Source organism: Oryctolagus cuniculus, chromosome 6, assembly GCF_051225735.1.
Source record: "Oryctolagus cuniculus isolate XC-2025 breed Fujian yellow rabbit chromosome 6, ASM5122573v1, whole genome shotgun sequence".
Lineage (NCBI taxonomy): Eukaryota > Metazoa > Chordata > Mammalia > Lagomorpha > Leporidae > Oryctolagus > Oryctolagus cuniculus.
In genome coordinates this window covers 48,180,318-48,199,568 of record NC_142872.1, presented here as the reverse complement: position 1 = coordinate 48,199,568, position 19,251 = coordinate 48,180,318, and the positions used below count along the sequence as shown (strand labels likewise).

The window sequence follows — 19,251 nt, the reverse complement described above, 5'->3', positions numbered from 1 at the left end:
GAGAACAGGGACCATTACTGGCCTTGGGGAACCAGATGGTAAAACACCGAGCTGGGGCCACTTAGGCGCTGAGGCTCCACGCGCTGCCTTTCATCCCTTCTCTCAGCAGCTGTTCCCGATTCCGGTCCACTTCTTTCTGACTCACTCCTTTGTTCCATCCTTTGGCTGGTGGGAATCAAAACTTTCCCTATATCCAAACTGGTCTGCCAGGTTATGTTGGACCTGGGACCCCTGGGTGGCTTTATGTCCCTGTTCCACTTGTCTGGCCCAGTGGGGCCCATACCCCTCCCGGAGGTGGCCATACCTGGGGATCATGTCATACTTGTCACCTGCAGCTCTCTGTGTTTATTGATTGCAGGGTGAATGATGCTGGCCACCAACTCCAGGGTGTCTTGTCATCTCCCTAGGACTCTCCCTTGCTTTCTGTATCTTGGAGAGCCACGCAAATTGGCTGCTGCATGAAATGAGTGGTCTTTGCTGGGCTGCTCTCCAGATTCTAACACAGTAGGACTTTTTTCGTCTGCTCAGTCTGAGCCATGAAGAGCCCTTGAAATACTTGCCCTTTCTCACAGGTGGAAGGCTCCTCTCAGCTGGGAAGCCTTCTAGGTAGAAGTCTGGAAAATAATTTACTGTCCAACTCAGAGCTGTCCCGTAGGACATAGAGCTGTGGGCCTGCTGTGGCCACACAAAAATGTTTTCTGAGAATTTCAGTGAAAAAAGCTCAGAATATGCCCATTGTTACTGCACATGCTCTTTTGCTATGTGTCATCCATAGATAGAGATGTGTAATAGACTTGCTGCAAAGTGGAGCAAAACCTGAGGACTTTACATTGACATTGATAATTCAGAAGCCTATGTCAAATGGACAATGGGACACTTATTTCCATGAAAAGCATTAAAAGGGGTGGACCTTCCTGCCCCTTGAAAGCTAGGTGAGACTATCTCCAATATCCTTTCCTCATAAAGCTGGAATCTCAGAGCTTTCCCTGGGAGTCTCCAGATTGCTGAAGTGGGGCAGGGGACTGACTTCCACCTGGCCTCTCATGCCTATTAGGCTCATTTACCTCAATGGGCCCCCTCTATCTGCACTGTGTTGACGCTGATTCCACAAGAGAAAAATCAGCCACACCAATTGCAGTGGCCTACATGCATGTGTCCCCCCAAATTCATTTGCTGATCCCCTAACCCCTGTGTGTTGGTACTAGCAAGCAGGGGCTTTGGGAACTCATTAGCTCATGAAGATAGCGCCCTCATGAACGGCACTGCGGAGAGTTCTCTCACCTTTCTTCCTCCATGTGAGGATACAAGGAGAAGTTGGCAATCTGCAACCCAGAAGAGGGACCTCACCAGGACCTGACCATACTAACACTGTGACCTTGGACTTCAAGCCTCTAAAACCATGAGAAATACATTTGTTGTTCACATACCACCAGCCTATGGTACTTTGTTATGGCAGCTTGAGCTGTCTAAGACATTTAGGAGAACTACACGATGTCAGGCTCCCTGACTTCCTTCTGTCTTCATCTCTGTTCACCTCCACCTCCCTCCCAGGTTGCTCCAGGAGATCCACATTCTTCTTTTCTGCTCTCTCTTCTGGTAGGTTTGTCACCAGCCTTGTGGTGGGTATTGGGGAGGAAAGAGTTGGGGAAAAATGGCAATGATTTATGAGTTTCCTATTTTACTGCCACTTCTAAATAAGACATTTTCCCAAAGATACTTCCTGTTTTCAAAGGAAATCTAGGTTTTCAGAAAATACAACTTATCTAGCCCTTTTAATGCTTTTAATGGAAATAAGTGGTCCTTTGTCAGTTTGACTTAGGTTTCTGGATTATCAGTGTCAGCGTGAAGTCCCCAGGTTTCGCTACATTTTTGCAGCAAGCCCATTACACATCTCTTAGATGCCTGTACCTGGGATGAGAATCTAATCAAGGAAATTAACATTGATTTGGGAAGCAAGGAGATTTCACTGATTATTTTTTTCAGTTCCCACAAGCCTAAGAGGCAGGTGCAATTGTGCTCAGTTTATAGCTAAAAAAAAAATCACAACTCCAAGCAATTAAGGAACTTGTTCAAGATGACACAGTCATGGAGACAGGCCTAACTCAGAACTCCTAGTCTTCCCACCACTCCAGTGCTGATTTCCAGCTGCTGGAGACTTGCAACTCTCCCAAAGCATACAGTGTGGAGATGTACAGAAGAAAGCCAGGAGGTGCTGGTTACATGCAGGGACTGAGAGACGTTTGTGTGGGAAAGCTTGGGAAGGAGGCACTATTGCTACCTTCAAAGAACATTCCCACAAAAACAACGGCACCTTTACACTTTTTTTTTTTTTTTTTTGAGACAGGAGCTGGAAGGACTGGGATATCATCCCTTTTATAGGTGGGAATGTAAGGGTAATGGGCAAGCGTATTTCAAAGAGCCTAAAAAGACTTAAGAAGGTTACATAGCCCTGGAGAGAGGTGGTGTGACTTCCTACACAGTGTACTGATTACAGAGAAGGAGGAGAATGTGTGCTGACTCTCATCACAGTTAGAAATAGACTCAGTCTTTATGACATTATTAAAGAAAAAACAGAAGATGGCAGTGATCTGAATTTAGTAATAATGACAATATTAATAAGAACAGTTCCCATCTATTAACAGCTTACAGGTGGCAAGCACTATAACTATACCTTAATATGCATTTTCCCACTCTGTACCCAAAACAATTCTATGTGGGGAGGTAATTGTTCCAATTTTACAGATGCTGAAGGTGGGACCAAGAAGAGAAGTCATTTCTCAGGGCTATTTCATTACTATCTCATTACAACCTAGTAGTTACTACTCTCCCATCTACTACTATTTTGACTTTGTGGGGCAGCCCACCAAGAAATGAGGTGCCAAAAAGAAAGTCAAGAAAGTGGAGCATATTCCACATGGGAGTAGATGGAGCAGGGGGAAAAAGATCTGTGTTTGGGTGTGAATATCCTAGTTTTGATGATGCATCTTCCCAGCCCAATCAAGTAGAAAGTGTAATTATTTAGAACTTAGAAATCACCCTTTCAACATCTTCGAGCCTGGTGGAAGTTAAGTCCTGGGCACCTGGGAAGGTGGAGGGAGAAGGGATGTTTAACTCACATATCCTTCCATGATCAGTCAATGGATGATGCCAAGAACAAAAGCAGGGGATAGGGCAAAGGGTGGAAAAAAACAAACAAAAAATTGAAGATAGAACTAAACCAGGCCATGAAAGGCACAGCAGGCCTTATTATCTCCTTTCCCCCCTTATTTCTGACTAGAATCTCGTGCACAAGGAGGCTCTAAAGGTGGTCATGGGTGGGTGACCAGGCCAGGATAGCTTGGATTCTAGTCTGAGGAGCTGCCTGCATTCTTCATGTATGTCTCCTGGTGGTCTGCTTTGCCCATCCAGATGGAACTAAATTCTTCAATGAGTTGCTCCAAAGGGCTGTTAGCTCAGGCTTGCTGAATCCTTGGTTCACCTCCTTCCTTGCAGTCTGGGACCAGATGTCCCACCCCGTTCTGAAAATGTCACTGAGCCTCAATGGATCATTATGAAAAAATGGCCCAATCACTCCTAGAGGCATGTGTTCTGACCAGAGAGGCTCACAGAAAAATCTCCCTGGCACAGCAGCACTCAGAGCAGATAGGAGAGTGAGGCCCTGGCCTCACTGTCCTCTCCTCACTTGCCATGATCCACTGTTTGTTACAAGAGGCAGGTGGGTAGGGTTGGTGGAGGTTTGACCGATCTGGGACAAGGCTTCCTGCACCATTAAGGAGCAAGATGGAACAGAGGAACAAGTGAAGAAGCGCTTTTGGTAAGAGGATCCTAGACTTACACTTCTGAAGTTGCTGAAACACAGCAGAGGCCAACGCTGGCTGGTGGATCTGCTCTGAGGCCTTGCTGGTTCTGGGGAAGACAGAACAATGACAGGACACAGTCTAGACTGGGGTCCTTATCTTACTTGGCAAATACATCCTAAGACTACATGAGCATTTATTCCAGTCTCTCTTGATCTGTTTCCTTATAGTACACGATGGCTAGAAAGAACAATCTGGTAAGACCTGCATTGGAAGACTCTCAGTGCTGCTTTTAGCTTGAGTTTCAGTGCTGTTGATGCATCAGTCCTTTAGCAAGCACACAGGAGTTCTTAATGGTGTCTGTGAACCACTGCAAAAGGAGTTATTTGAAGTGCATTTGTGCACATTCTCTGTAGCTGCTTTATAGCTTCCATCAGATTTTCAAAAGGGCCTACATACCCAAAAAAGACTAAGAACCGCTGATGTAAAGAAAATCACTGTTTCTATCAGGAACTAGGTTGCATGAATGCTCAAAGGACGAGAATGAGCTATTAGAAGGCTGGGCTTCATTTCTGTAATAAATAAAATGAATGGAATAGCACACTGTGTTGGATGCACACAACACAGATGAAAAGGGCACTCGGAGCGTGATAGAGTATAAATTGGTACATGCTTTCTGGAGGGTAATTGGGTAACATGACCAAAAGTTTTATAGTTTTATAAGAATTTATCTTGATGGCTAAGGGTGCAAGTTCTGCAGTCAGATTGACTTGAGTTAAAATTTAGTATTATCTCTCCTTTTCTATGTCACCAAGGACAAATTATTTAACTTCTTTAGGCCTCAGTTCCCACATCTGTAAAATGGAGATAATATTATCTATCCATAGGATTCTCCAGAGGGTTAAGTGAGATAACACACATGAAGCAGTCTGAGATATAATAAATACTCCATAAATGCTAGTTTTTATAACTTAGACACAAGCATTTTAGGGCCACATTTATCCTAACTAAAAATTTACAGTAGCCCCAGATATCCAACAGAAGTGATTGCCTTAATGATACAACTTAACCAGTAAAGATTAATCTGGCGACTTTAATTACGAAACTGTTCAGAATATGTCAAAAGACGGAAAGAAGTTTACAAAATACTATGCATGGAGAGGGGTGGCATGTGGTGCAGTGGGTTAAGTTGCTACTTGCAATGCCTGCATCCCAAATCGAAGCTGCTCTGCTTCCGATCCAGCTCCCTGCTAATGCTCCTGGGAAGGCAACAAATGATGGCCCAAGTACTTGGCCTCCTGCCACCCATTTGGGAGACCTAAATAGAGTTCCCAGACTGGACCTGGTTTTTGCAGCCATTTGGGGAGTGAAGCAGCAGATAGAAGATCTTCCCCTACCACTTCTATCTCTGTGTGTCTCTGCCTTTCAACCAAGTAAATGAATTTATAAAATATTATGCATGATATAATTTCATAGACAAGTGTATCAAGCATTTCAGTGGTAATGTTTGAGAGATGGCTTTTTTTTGTCTTTTTCTTGTTTTCTGTATCTTCTAAATTTTCTGCCATGACTGTGTATACCTTCTTGCCCCAAGACAAGCTAACCTAACACATGCTATGTTTTGAAAAAAATGATAACTGATCTCAGTAGAGAAACACATTGTGGCTCTGAGTGTCTATCTCTGTATAGGATCCTTTCTTGGTGGTGGAAATCATAGTTGTACCCCCTTTTCCTTGTTGAGATACTGGGGAACTCAAATGAAAGGATGAGAGTGAAAGTGCTTTCTGAAGGGTGTTGTAGGTCTTGTGGGGAAAATCAGGGCTTCTTATCCTGGGATACTTTCACAAAATCATCTGTGTTGTGCTGCAGGAGGACCCAGGAGGCCCAGTGATCTGGATGCTGAAAACACTCCGGTGACCCTGGGTTGAAGACCTGTTCTGGTTAACTCTGGGAAGCTTGGTATGGATCAAGGATGAAAGGTACAGCGACTTTCAGCCGCGAAAATTGGTCTGCAGTCAGGATCCCAAGTTTAATCTCTGTGAAACCGGCCGGCAAGTGTGGCCATGCCTACTAATTAGACAGCAGCAATGTAATTGATCAAATCAATTCCCTTCATGACGCAAAACCAAAGAACCTAGGGACAGCTTGAGCTTGGAAGAGCGTCCAGAAAGCCAGAGAACATGAATCTCTCTTCCAGAAATGTGAACGTGGTTTATCTAGATTGCTTCACTAATTGCTGACTCCTTTCTCAGTAACAGATCGTGTGGTGACGTAGCGCCCATGTCCCTCCCGTGGGTAGACTCCAGGCTGGGGTGATTTAAATTGCACTCATTCATTACTTTCCTGGATTGGCAGCAATAACTAAACTCCATCAGGCTTAAAGAGCCCTTGCTTTCTGGAGAGAAGCAAAATCATAGCCAGGTCCCCTATTTCATTTATGAATAGCTTTATCATTAATTTGAAAGTCAGTGCATTAAAAAAGCAATGAAAAAGGGAAAGCATTAGAGGAAATGGGGCTTATTGCAGCAACCAAGTGCTGGAACCAACATTTTCAGTCTATTTAGTTCAGATCATAGGAAGACAAGCACAAGACAGGCTGCTTTGGTTGGTGAAATTAGCATGGGATTTGGCAAGGGAGAGGAGGCACACCAAGCTAGTTGCAAGCTCAACTCTGTCACTTATGTGCCCTGAGACTTGGGGCAATTATTTCAAATTTGCCAGTCTTGGGTTTCCTACTTATACAAGGGATAGACTGATACCATCCTCAAAGGGTTGCAAAGGTTGAATAAGATCACACACTGAAACACCTCGCTCAGTCCTGGGGATGTAATAACTGTTCAGTAAATATTGGTTCTCCACCCAAGTCTTGTCCTCTGAACAAAGCCTGGCAGTGGTGTCTTCATCCTGCATTACAAACTCAGGTATCCTAGTCCAGCAGTCTGTGTCCCTGGATTTCCAGGCTGTTCTTTTAGACAAGGCAACTGCAGACTTTGCAGAATTTGGACCAAGTTTATGTGCGAGCTGATTATCAAGAGTGAGTTTAACAGAACTGGGGAATTGGAATTGATGTCAGGTTTGAAAAAAGCATATTCAGTATTATACTATAGTCTGTAAAGGGAAAGCCCTGTTGTTTTCTTCATGCACAGCACAGAACACAAACTTCAAATCCCTGCCTGAGTGAAATAAGCCAGTCCTAAAGAGACAAATATCATATGTTCTCCCTGATCTGTGACAACTAACTGAGCGCCTAAAAGGGAATCTATAGACGTGAAACTGACACTATGAGAAGCAATGAATTGATCAGCCCTTGTACTGATTGTTGAGGAACAGCTTACTATTTTATTCTTTTTACTGTTTTCTTTTTCTACTTAATACCATTGGTTGAACTCTTTACTTAACACAGAATTATTCTTAGGTGTTTAAATCTAATTGAAAATTGTTCCTTGTTAAAAATAAGATCTCTGTGAGTGAGATCCTGGTGGAAGGAAGGGGCCATCACAGAAGGAGGTACCTTTCTCTGAAGGGAGGAGAGAACTTGTACCTTGATTATGGCCCTGTCTAAATAACGTCGGAGTTTGTGAACTCAAGAGGCTTCCATAGCCTCGGGAGCTCATGACAAGAGCCTGGGGTGATTACTGATGTCAGGAATAAGAGTGTCAATTGTTAAATCAACAATGGGAGTCACTGTGCACTTACTCCCCATGTAGGATCCCTGTCCTTAATGTGTTGTACTATGAGAATTAACAGTAAAACTAGTCTTCAAATAGTATTTTATACTTTGTATGCCTGTGTGGGTGCAAACTGTTGAAATATTTATTTAGTATAGAGTTGATCTTCTGTATATAATTAAAAATGAATCTTAATGAAGAATGGGACGGGAGAGGGAGTAGGAGGTGGGGTGGAAGTGAGGGTGGGAGGGTGGTTATGGGGGGGGGGAGAACTGCTATAATCCAAAAGCTATACCTATGAAATTTATATTTATTAAATAAAAAAACCCCTGCCTACAGTGGGCCTGCATATTTCAGTTTAGAAAAAGGGGTATGGGTTAACCAAGACTGAGGAAATGGATTTACAGAAAGCCACCCTGCAAAACATATGATGAACACATGCTTGGCATGCCAGAGAGAGACTGGAAGGGGGTACTGGTCATCTTCTCTTTCTTGTTTTGGGCATTGCTTGTGGGGCTGAATTCACTTTGTGAAAACTGATGGCAACACACCTTGTGATCAGTGTGCTTTTCTGTATGTACTCATATACTCCATTCCAATTAAAAGATTCTTTAAAGAAAATAAGTGGCACACACTTGGTGCACATTCAGCAGGGGACAGGACAAGTCCTGAAGATGTCAGTTTGCTGAATAAGATGAGGAATTCTCTGAGACTCTTGGATCCTGCCTTTTCCTGGATGGGCTCGATTTTTATCCATAAGGACAGAGCACCAACCCAAGACATCATCACTCTCTTCTGGATCACTGCTACATTCCCACAGTTGGCCTCCCTGCCTTCACTCTTGAGCCTCTACAGTCTATTCTCCCCACATCTGATGAGGTCTTTAAAGAAGGAAGTCATATTAAATTATGCTACTGTCCAAAGCTCTGTAGTGATTTTCTATTAAGAGAGAACTCTATCATTATTGGGACCTACAAGGCCTTACAAGATGTCCATGCTACTTTCCTAGCTGACATCGTCTGCCTCCTCTCTCCTCTTACCTCTCTCCTCTCCAGGTCTCTGGCCACAGTTTTCCATGTCAGCTGTGCCAAACCCATTCCTGCTGCCCCGGAGTGCCTTCCCCTCAGATCCCTGTGTGGCTCCTCCTCCTAGTTACTAAAGTTTCTGTCTGTGGCATCAAAGAGTTCTTCCCTCCAAGCCTTTTCATGCTTTTTCTTTTAAAATTTATCTATGTGTTTGAAAGGGAGAGAGACAGAGTGAGAGTTAAAGAGAGAGGGAGAGCGAGCAAGAGAGAGTGAGCGAGAGAGAGCGAGAGAGCATGTGGAAGAGGGAAGAGAGATTTTACATCTGCTGGTTTGTACCTCAAATGAACACAACAGCTCCAGCTGGGCCAGGCTGAAGACAGGAACTCCATCTGGGTCTCCCATGTAGGGTGGCAGGATCCCATAAACTTGAGCCATTACCTGCTGCTTCCCAGGGTATATTATTAACAGGAACCTAGAATTAGGAGTACAGTTAGGACTTGAACTGAAGCACTGTGGGATATGGAATGTGGATGCCTGAAGCAGCAAAGTAATAGATGTGCCACAAGCCTGCCCCTCTTTCTTTTTTTTTTTTTTTAATTTATTTGACAGGTAGAAATATAGATAGAGAGAGAGAGACAGAGAGAAAGGTCTTCCCTCTGTTGGTTCCCACCCCCCAAAATGGCCGCCACAGCCAGAGCTATGCCAATCTGAAGCCAGGAGCCAGGTGCTTCTTCCTGGTCTCCCATGTGGATGCAGGGGCCCAAGCACTTGGGCCATCCTCCACTGCCTTCCTGGGCCACAGCAGAGAGATGGAGTGGAAGAGGAGCAGCCGGGACTAGAACCAGTGCCCATATGGGATGCTGGCGCTGCAGGTGGAGGATCAACCAAGTGAGCCATGGCGCCAGCCCCGCTTTTTTTATTTTTTATATCTTTACTCTTCTGCTATCTCTCCAGCACAGCAGCCTGTTTTATTTCTTCCACAGTACTTACGATGACCTGATATCTGTCTGTCCACACCCACCCCCAAGGCTAAAAGCTTCATGAAAATGGAAGCTTTGCCTGTCATGTTCACTCTTGCATCTGCAGGACATAGAAGAGTGCCCCATGTAGCAAGTACTGAACAGATACCTGGCTGTGTGATCTTCACAAGCCTCCTACTCTCTGAACTTCAACTTCCACATCTGTAAATTTAGGATAATATTACCATTCTCTAGGTTGTTGTAAAGATGAAAGGAGATAAAGTATGTGAGGCACTTAGCACTGTGCCTGGCACCCCGTACAAAGGCGGCTCTGTTCCCTGTTTGCTAATTGCAAGGCTTTGTTAATCTTATGCCCACCAGAGGCCTCGCTGCTTCATTTATCATGAGCAAGCCATCATCTTTTATTAGGGGCACTCTGACAAAATGGTAGCACAGTCCGTCAAGAGACCAGGCTTCCCAGTGTTATTTTGATGTTTCTTTGGCAAAGTGTTAGCCACTCTGTGTGATGTACAATAATTAACTGATTAACAGAAACCTTGCACGACTTTGCATCATTCTTCAAAAGACATAGCGGATGGAATGCATATCTGGAAAGATGAGCAGCCCTCAGCATACTGTACCATGTTCATGCATGTGATAATGAAAACCCGGGAGTGCGACCCAGGCTGGGAGCCGGGGGATGGCGAGAAAGCCGACGGCCAAGGCTCTTCCCTGTAACAAATGGGGCCATTTGTTCCTGGGGTATCCTCAGTACATTGGTATCTTTAGAAGTGTTCTGTTAAGAAAAACCTGCTTGAACCTGCTTGAAAGGTTCAGAGGAAATGGGACCTGTCTGCCTTCAGAGCCCAAGTCTGCAAAGGCGAAAGGTGGCATCTGCCAAGTGCTGATGTAAACACAGCGTCTTGGGTAAAAAAACCTCAAGGAACAGGAAAGGCTACTGATTTAAAAAGAAGAGAGAACCCAAGAGAATAGAACTCAGGCGTGAGAGCCAGACAGGTAATGAATGAGAACGAGGGCCCATTGCAGTAGTCAGTCACCCAGGTAACAATATACTGATTGGAAGAAAATCGTCATAGAAGTTTAGCTGTAAAAGTGTTCCATTGTGTTCTTTTTCATCTTTTCCCCCTGTGTTATATGGCAAAGAAAAGATTGGGGGAAAGACTTAGAACGTCAAATGAAAAGCAATCTTTTTCTCACCTCGATCCCTAAAAAACAAACAAAACCCCCAAACCCTAAGCAGGTCACATGCAGTATCTTCAACCATACGGGCAGAGGCTCAGGCCACAGGAAACATAAAAGAATGCTGAGTCGTTAGATAGATCTGGTGGGGAGAGGTGATGACAGGTGACATGGAGAGAAAGTTATCTGACTCATGACCTTCGATTATGTCAGAGCTGAGGAGTTAGGGACCTTCAGGTCTGGGGCTTTTACAGCAGGATGTAAACCACAGCAATGAGCCTGTGGGTGTGTTTTCAACCCTACAGAGCTCAGGGCTCAGCAAAGTTTAAGAGTTAAGTTTGTTTCTCTGGGAGAATGTAAGTAGTCAATTAAGAAACAGAAAATACACCTGAACATACTTAGGTAGTTTATTTCTCTGTAACTTGTTCTCTACTATATTTCTCTTTCTAAACCACAGAGTTGATTTGTGTTTCTATTTTAATAAGGAGAGCTTTAAAATTACAAATAAATAAAAATCTATTTTTTTTTAAAAATTAAGAACATGCCATTTAACTACCATCGTTAATTCGAGGTCCTTCTTTCAGTGGTAACTATTATTTTTTTGGGTAAAACCTTTGAGTTTTTTTTCTCTATGCAAGTCCATACATGTATGCATAGAAAGTAGAATATTTAGAATTTTCATTTTTAATGTAACATTTCATACTGTGCTTAGAAACTAGTTTGTGCTCCTATTAACAATTTATCTTAAAAATTTTCCCAATTAATATACAGATTGAATTTATCCTGAGTGATGCATTTTTTAATGTACTAATTTTTTTCTCTCTCTGTATGTGTGTGTGAAGAGAGAGAGGGAATTTCTCTAATTTGCTGGTTTACTTCCCAAATGCCCATAATGGCCAAAGCTGGGAGAACTGAATTCAATCTGGGTCTCCCAAGTGGGTGGCAAAGACCCAATTACTTGAGCCATCACTGCTGGGTCTTGGAATCCAATTACTTGGATCCAGAGCCGTAGCTGGTAATCAAACCCAGGTACTTCCAGTATGGGACACTGGTGTACTAACTGTTTTAACTGCTAGGCCAAACATCTGCACCTAACTGCTGCATTCCTGTCTATTCTATGGATGTGTCAGAGTTTTATTTCTTCACTTGCCTATGACTGGACATTTAGGTCATTTCCTAATTAGAACAGTGGTTAATCTAAAACAGCTTTATTGAGGTGTAACTCATCTACTATAAAAGCTACCCTAAAAAGTGTACAATTTAGTAGTTTGTAGCCCATTCACAGACTTGCACACCATCACCATGATCTAATTCCAGGATATCTTCTTCACCCAGAAGGAGCCCTAACTCATGAGCAGTCCTCCCAGTCCCCCCGCCCCCTGCCTCTGCAGACACTGACATATTCTTGGTGGATCTGTCTGTTCTGGACATTTCATTTTAGCAGAATCATGCAGTGTGGATTATCTCTGTTTGACTTCTTTGCCTTAGCCTATCATTGTCAAGGTTCATCGTGTTGCAGTGTGTATCAGCACAACTGACCCTCCCCTCCATACCTGTGGCTTTCCCATCCATGGGGCCAACCAACTATGGATCAAAAACATTCAGGAAAAAATTTTAAAAATTTGGTCTGTATTGAACACATATAAACTTTTTCCCCTCATAATTATTCCCTAAACAATACAGTGCAACAACTATTTACATAGCATTTACATTGTGTTAAGTATTATAGGTGATCTAGAGAGAACCTAAGGATACAGAAGAGTCTTGTAGGTTGCATGCAGATATCATGCCATCTTATTATATAAGGGATCTGAGCTCCCACAGATTTCAGTAATTGGAGGGAATCCTGGAACAAATTCTTCATGGATACTGGGGGATAAATGATCTCTATTCTTTTTCTCTTTGTTTCTGTATGGATACACCACATTTTGTCTATCTTTTCTTCAACTGATAGATATATGGGTTATTTCTATTGTTTGCCAATTACAACAATGCTGTTATGTACTTTTGTGTGGAAGCTGTTGGGTGAGTACCTGCTTTCAGTTCTCGTGGTATATCCTAGGAAACGTGACTATTTTGACTGAGCAACTGAATTTTAAATTTATTCAATGGTTGGATTATATGAGTAATTTTCTGAGGAACTGACAAACTGATTTCCAAAGTGGCCGCACCATTTTACATTTCTATGAATATATATTTTTAGAAAAGAAAGGAAATTTCATGGAGCATAGATGTGCTTGCTTTCCATACATAGTTAACTATACTTTTTAAAATTTTATTTATTTGAAAGAGTGACAGGGAGAAGTAGAGACATAGAGAGAGAGAGAGAGAGAGAGAGAGAGAGAGGTCTTCCATCCCCTGGTTCATTCCCCAAATGGCTGCAACGGGGGGTGCTGAGCCTATCCAAAGCGAGGAGCCAGGAGCTTCTTCCGGGTCACCCACATGGGTGCAGGTGCCCAAGGACTTGGGCCATTCTCTGCTGCTTTCCAAGGCACATTAGCAGAGAGCTGGATTGGAAGTGGAGCAGCTGAGACTGGAACCTGCGTCCATATGGGATGCCAGCGCTGCAGGTCAGGGCCTTAACCTACTGTGCCACAGCACTGGTCACATTAACTATACTTAAAGCAAGTTGAAAACTTGCTCAGAACTTCCTGTGATGATGAGAATGTTCTAAGTTTACATGACACAGTATAAAAGCCACTAGTTTTGTATGGCTATTGAACCCCTGAAATGTGACTATTTTGACTGAGAAACATTTAAACTCGAGTAGTCTCATGTTGCCGATGGCTATTGTTTTGAGTAGCACAGAACATATCTGTACTAGCCCTAGTACAGATATTTAAAACAGGTTGGTGTAAGGATATAGCGAAAGTGATCTGTCTTCTTGTTTGTACTTAGAAGCCCCAAAAGAATTTGTCTCTGACAGATATCACAGGGAAGAAATTCAGCGACTGTGATGCCTTAAATCAGAACTGTACCACATTGAAATTCAGCTAACTCCTGACTTTTGCAGGGATGTGTTTGGAAAGTTGGTGTTTCAGATGTCTCCTTTCAGCTCACCACTTTAAAGTACTGCCTTTGTTGTTTTGTATCTTACTATAACAGCAATGCACAATCACTAGAGAAGCATGAGAAGAACATACAAATGACTACAGATAATTATTGCTAATATCTTGGGATGGGTGTAGGGAGTTGTGTTTGTGTTTGTGAGTGTACTGTTAAAGAAAAGAGTATTCAGTGATATTTGTGAAAGCATGATAAGGAAGGTTTTAATTGGGAGATGGGTAGTGGGGCAACTGTAATGGGATTTTGCAGTAGACGAGAGAGATTGGGCTCAACTCCAAGTACAGCATCGGCAAATGGGGATTTATAGCTAAAGGAGCAAGGTGGAAGTAAGTGGATGACACATGACTAAGAGGAAGCACGAGGGCATGGGGATTCTGGCTAAATGTACCTAACAGAATTATTGCTGAAGGCAGGTGAGTGTGGTCAGACATCACCTGGAAGGCAGTGGAGGATGAGGAACACAACCAGATGTGGAGGCTTGGAGATTCTTGTTAAAAGTGGATTTTTCGGCCGGCGCCACGGTTCAATAGGCTAATCCTCCGCCTGCAGCGCCGGCACACCGGGTTCTAGTCCCGGTCGGGGCACCGGATTCTGTTCTGGTTGCCCCTCTTCCAGGCCAGCTCTCTGCTGTGGCCCAGGAGTGCAGTGGAGGATGGCCCAAGTGCTTGGGCCCTGCACCCCATGGGAGACCAGGAGAAGCACCTGGCTCCTGGCTTTGGATCAGTGTGGTGCGTCGGCCGCAGCACGCTGGCCGTAGTGGCCATTGGAGGGTGAACCAACGGTAAAGGAAGACCTTTCTCTCTGTGTGTCTCTCTCTCACTGTCCACTCTGCCTGTCAAAAAAAAAAAAGTGGATTTTTCAAGGATGTGCACAGATGTGTCTAGAAAAAGGTTCAGGATCCTGGCTAAAGCTAAAATGGCATTGGAACCAGTCTTGCATCTTCCTCACAGTTCCTCCTCATAGTTCCTGTGCTTGGATTTTATTTACTCACTGTATCCTCACTATGTGCTAGATCCACGCCAGGTACACTTTGCCTACTGGGGATGATGAACATCAAAAAGTTAATTCCCACTCCATGTGACAAGACTCTGCTAGAGAGAGAGAGAGAGAGAGAGAGAGAGAGAAAGCACTAGAAGGTGCTGCCAGGGGAGTATTCTAAGACCATAAAGAAGTGACACTGGAGCTGGACATTTGAATTGAAAGAATTAATGGTGCAGATAGGGGTTGTTACTGTGGTGTAGCAGGCAAAGCTGCTACCTGCAGTGCTGGCATTCCATAAGGCCATGAGTTCAAGTCCTGGTTGCTCCACTTCCTCTCCAGCTCTCTGCTATGGCCTGGGAAAGCAGTAGAAGATGGCCCAAGTCCTTGGGCCCCTGCATCTGCATGGGAAACCTGAAAGAAGCTCCTGGCTTCGAATTGGCATAGCTCCGGCCATTGCGGCCAACTGGGGAGTGAACCAGTGGATGGAAGATTTCTCTCTCTCTCTCTCTCCCTTTCCTTCTCTGTGTAACTCTGACTTTCAAGTAAATAAAGAAATTAATCTTGGGCTATCCTTCACTGCCTTCCTGGGCCACAGCAGAGAGCTGGACTGGAAGGGGAGCAACTGGGACTAGAACCTGCTGCCCATATGGGATGCCAGCACCGCAGGCAGAGGATTAACCAAGTGAGCCATGGTGCCGGCCCCGTCCTTGAATTCTATGAAGCAAAAGAAGTAAGCAAAACATCATCCCCTTTAGAGGTAGAAAATGGAAGAAGCTGAGAGAGATTAAGTCATTTGCCCAAGCTTGCATAGCTGGTGAGGGACAGGGCTGGGATTTGGGCCTGTCTGAGCACAAACCAGGCTGAGACATGAATTAGGTTAGATTGCAACTGTGAAGAGACTTTTCTACAATGCTCAGGAGTTTAGAAGCCCCCTAGAGGGTAGTTCAGCAGGATACCAGCAGCATAGGATCTGTGTTCTAAGATCGTGGCAGCAACGCAGAGACAGTTTGTAAGCAGGTCAGCAATTTACCTGGGGCAAAACTACCCTGGACATATCTCACACACACAGACACACACACGCACACACGCACAAATGAGCCTCTGAGAATCCAGTGTATTTTGTTTCCTCTCCTTTCCCAGATAAGCTTTGGGACCAACAGCCCCAAGTTCCGTGTTCCTTCCAGATGGTGGAAGAGGCAGACGAGGGGAGTGAAGGACGCTGTGCCTTGCAGAGAGGGCTGGGATGGAGAGACTGTCTTGGACGACCTCACTTCCTCATTTGAAAGATGACATTCTTAGTGCTTCCATCTTTTAATACTCCTTCCTCCTTTAAAATTGTCTGGCTCCTGACAGCCACGGGCCCTCTGAAGAGGTTTCACTCTGGCGCATACCACAATTTTGGGAGTGGCTGCCACCCCCTCTCCAAATTCACATCCTTTTAGCATTTCCTGCAGGAGGCCCAAGGCCCAGCTTTCTAGGCATCATTGAAGGCCCAACAGTCTTCTTTTGTTTTCAGTCTGGGCCAATGGCAGCAAATAACCTAATTAGGACCTCGCAAGCAGTTTGCCCAGTGAAAGCTAATTTAATTAGGGTCTGATTAGTCGTTATAACTACTTTCTAATGGAGCCTTATTACATTCAACTACGCAGATCCCAAGCAATTGTATTAAATGTTGGCAAATGACCATTAGTCTTTGATTCTACTTTTTTTGCATCATTCACACCTATCCTGATATTCAGATGCCTGGCATTCATTTTTGCTCTTGGAAGCCAGGTGCAGATTTGAAGGTATGTTTTGCTTGCTTGCTTCATTACCCATTTCTTTGGGGTTCCTGGACCAGGCTCCAGCCATGTGATACTGGAGTGATGAAGGGTGGGGGCAGGCTCCCCATGCTGGTAAATTTTTCCCCATTGCCCCCCACATGTCCCTTATTAATCATTCCATGGCTGCAAAAGCTTGGAGACTAAGGGCCCCTGGCTGAAACGCAAACGGCATGCTGTAGGCTGACACAGAAAGCCATCATTATGGATGAACCTTTTCTGGGAAGATTAGCTCATCGTATTAGGTAAGTGGCCAGTAAGTGGGACTTCCAGAGAAACCATCCTGGATGGAGGAGTTTTAAAAGTTGTTGCTGTGGAGAGGGGGATGGAAGAAATACAGGAGTTGATTGGTTTCTGCCGTGCACTAGGTACTGCGCTGGATAAGGTTCACTTTTATTAATTTAATGCTCACACACAGTGTTGAAAGAAACACATTATTATTACTGATTTACAGATGAGAACCAGGAGTTGAGTAAGTTAGAAGTCACACAGCTCCTAAGAGGGAATGGCTAGAACATTGTAGCGTAAGGAGTGTTGACCCCCAGGGGGCAGTATCAGACCTGGGTTCCTAACCCTGGGAGATTACCTGAGGCCAGGTGGCCCTCAGTCTAGGTAACTGAGATGCCTTAAAGACAAACTTGTCAGGGTTCACAATTTGGCCCAAGCAATGATGACCTGTGTTCTCTGTGTTGCTTTATCATCAGTGTGGCCAGTGTATGTCACAGCCTGAAGTCACTGTTAAGAGGACAGAATTTGGCACTAGGATGGCCCATAGTCAAGGCTGGTTCAAACTCTTGTCTGTAGGTATGACCTTGGGCAAGTTTTTTATGCTCTCTAAGCCGTGTTTTTCTCATCAGGAAAAGGGGATAATACTATCTCCCTCATATTCTTACTGTGAATGTTGACATATGGGGAACATCTGGCACAGGGACAGCCCCTCTGCTTCTGAACTGTGCTGGGGAGCTGTGTGGAGCACCCTGGGCAATGGGAAACAGACTCATAGGGCCAATAGGACCTGGTTTTATTCTGTCAGAGGTTCTTGAACTTGGAGCATGCAGCAATACTACCCAGAGTGTTTGGAGGATCCCAGATTGTCTGGGTTGCGTGCCCAGTATCTGACTTGGTAATTCTGGGGTATGGCTCAGGAGCTTTGATCTTCTCTAAGTTCCTGGGTGATGTGGATGTCGCTGGGCTGGGGAACAACTTGGAGACCCCCTGGATAAGCCACTCAGCGCATGATCTCAGACAAATGCAGGAGGAAGCTCCAAGTCCTGGGACAGTCATGGGTTGAATATTCCGGATCCAAGTCCACCAGAGCCTGGAGTAAATCAGAGAAGCGGAACTCTGATTTCTCTTCCCTATTTCCTATGCTGCCTCCATGGTTTCTTGAGCCCTTGAGAGCCAGTCCTTGCAAGCAGAGCAAAAAATGTTAATTATGATGCCTTATTTATCTATTAACTTTCCATGCCAGTCCATGGGCCTGCTGAAGTTGAAGGGATATTTGTGGTTTAAATGAATGAATTTTGTGGCTCAAAGCACTGATATGATTTTTTTTTTTTTTTGCAGAAAGCAAGCAGGAGTTAGGCTCCGAGTGACAACTTCTAATTATTCTATTAGCCTGAAGTTTTACTTTTGTCTAAGTTTCTTATTTTGATCCAACAAATTAGATAGACATTCTCAGACACTGAAAAGAAACAGTATTTGCTTTCTATCATTCTTTTTGCCAAGAAGGGGTAACTCACCAGGTACCACTGAGCTAGTATATGTGAAAGTAACATGGTGTCTTACATGTAAAAAATGATAATAATTTTATATTATGTTTATTGAATAAGTGCTTATCAAGCTCTAATACAGTGCCCACATCAGGGTCTCTCCACTTCAGCAATATTGACGTCTTGAGCCAGGTAATTCTTTGCTGTGGGAGAGGGGCTGTCCTGTGCATTGCAGGATATTTAACAGCATCCCTGGTCTCTTGCATTGGATGCCATGAGCACCCTGCCATATGACAATCAAAAGTGTTTCTTGGGGCAAGTGTTTGGCTAAGTGGTTAAGTCATCCCATCTCAGAGTGCATGGGTTCAGGTCCTGGGTTTGCTTCAGGATTGCAACTTCCTGCTAATGCACAGCCTGGGAAACAGCAGGTGATGACTGAGGAAACTGGGTCTCTGCCATGCACATGGGAAACCCAAACTAAGTTCCCAGTTCCAGGCTTTTGCTTGGCCGCATCCTGGCTGTTGCAGGCATTTGGGGAGTGAACCAGAGGGCAGAAGATCTCCTTCTGTCTCTGTCTCTCTGCTTTTCAAAAAGAAAACAATAACAAAACCAATAATTTTTAATAAAATCAATCTCTCCAGCTAAGAAAACAAAAGTACCCGAGTACTGGCAGTCATTACTTGGGAGGCAATATTGTCTTTGGTTGAGAACCCCTGATTTACATGAGCAATTTTACTTCATCCTTGCCCAGTGAAGTGAGTGTGGCTTGTCCCATTTTGGAGAGAAAGGAAAGGTTGAGCAATTTCTCAAAAGCCACACCCACAGCTAGTAAAGGAGCACAAGTGGTGCTGGACACCAGCAGCACTGGAGCCCAGGACTGAAGACCCAGAGCCCAGCCTTGACACCATTTATTCCCCTTACTTCTCAGAGCACACAACTCAGAATGTAGAGAGAAAACGGCCCCTCAGTCACAGGCTTCATGGTAGATGCCTGTAGAAAGGAGAGAGGTGAGTCAGTAGAGGC

The 19,251-nt window shown here is 44.2% G+C and overlaps 1 protein-coding gene across 4 annotated transcripts in view; it reads right to left on the bottom strand.

The window, feature by feature from the left end:
• The window catches only part of ADRA1B (adrenoceptor alpha 1B), a 59,512-nt gene that overhangs the window by 17,277 nt on the left and 22,984 nt on the right, over window positions 1-19,251 (bottom strand).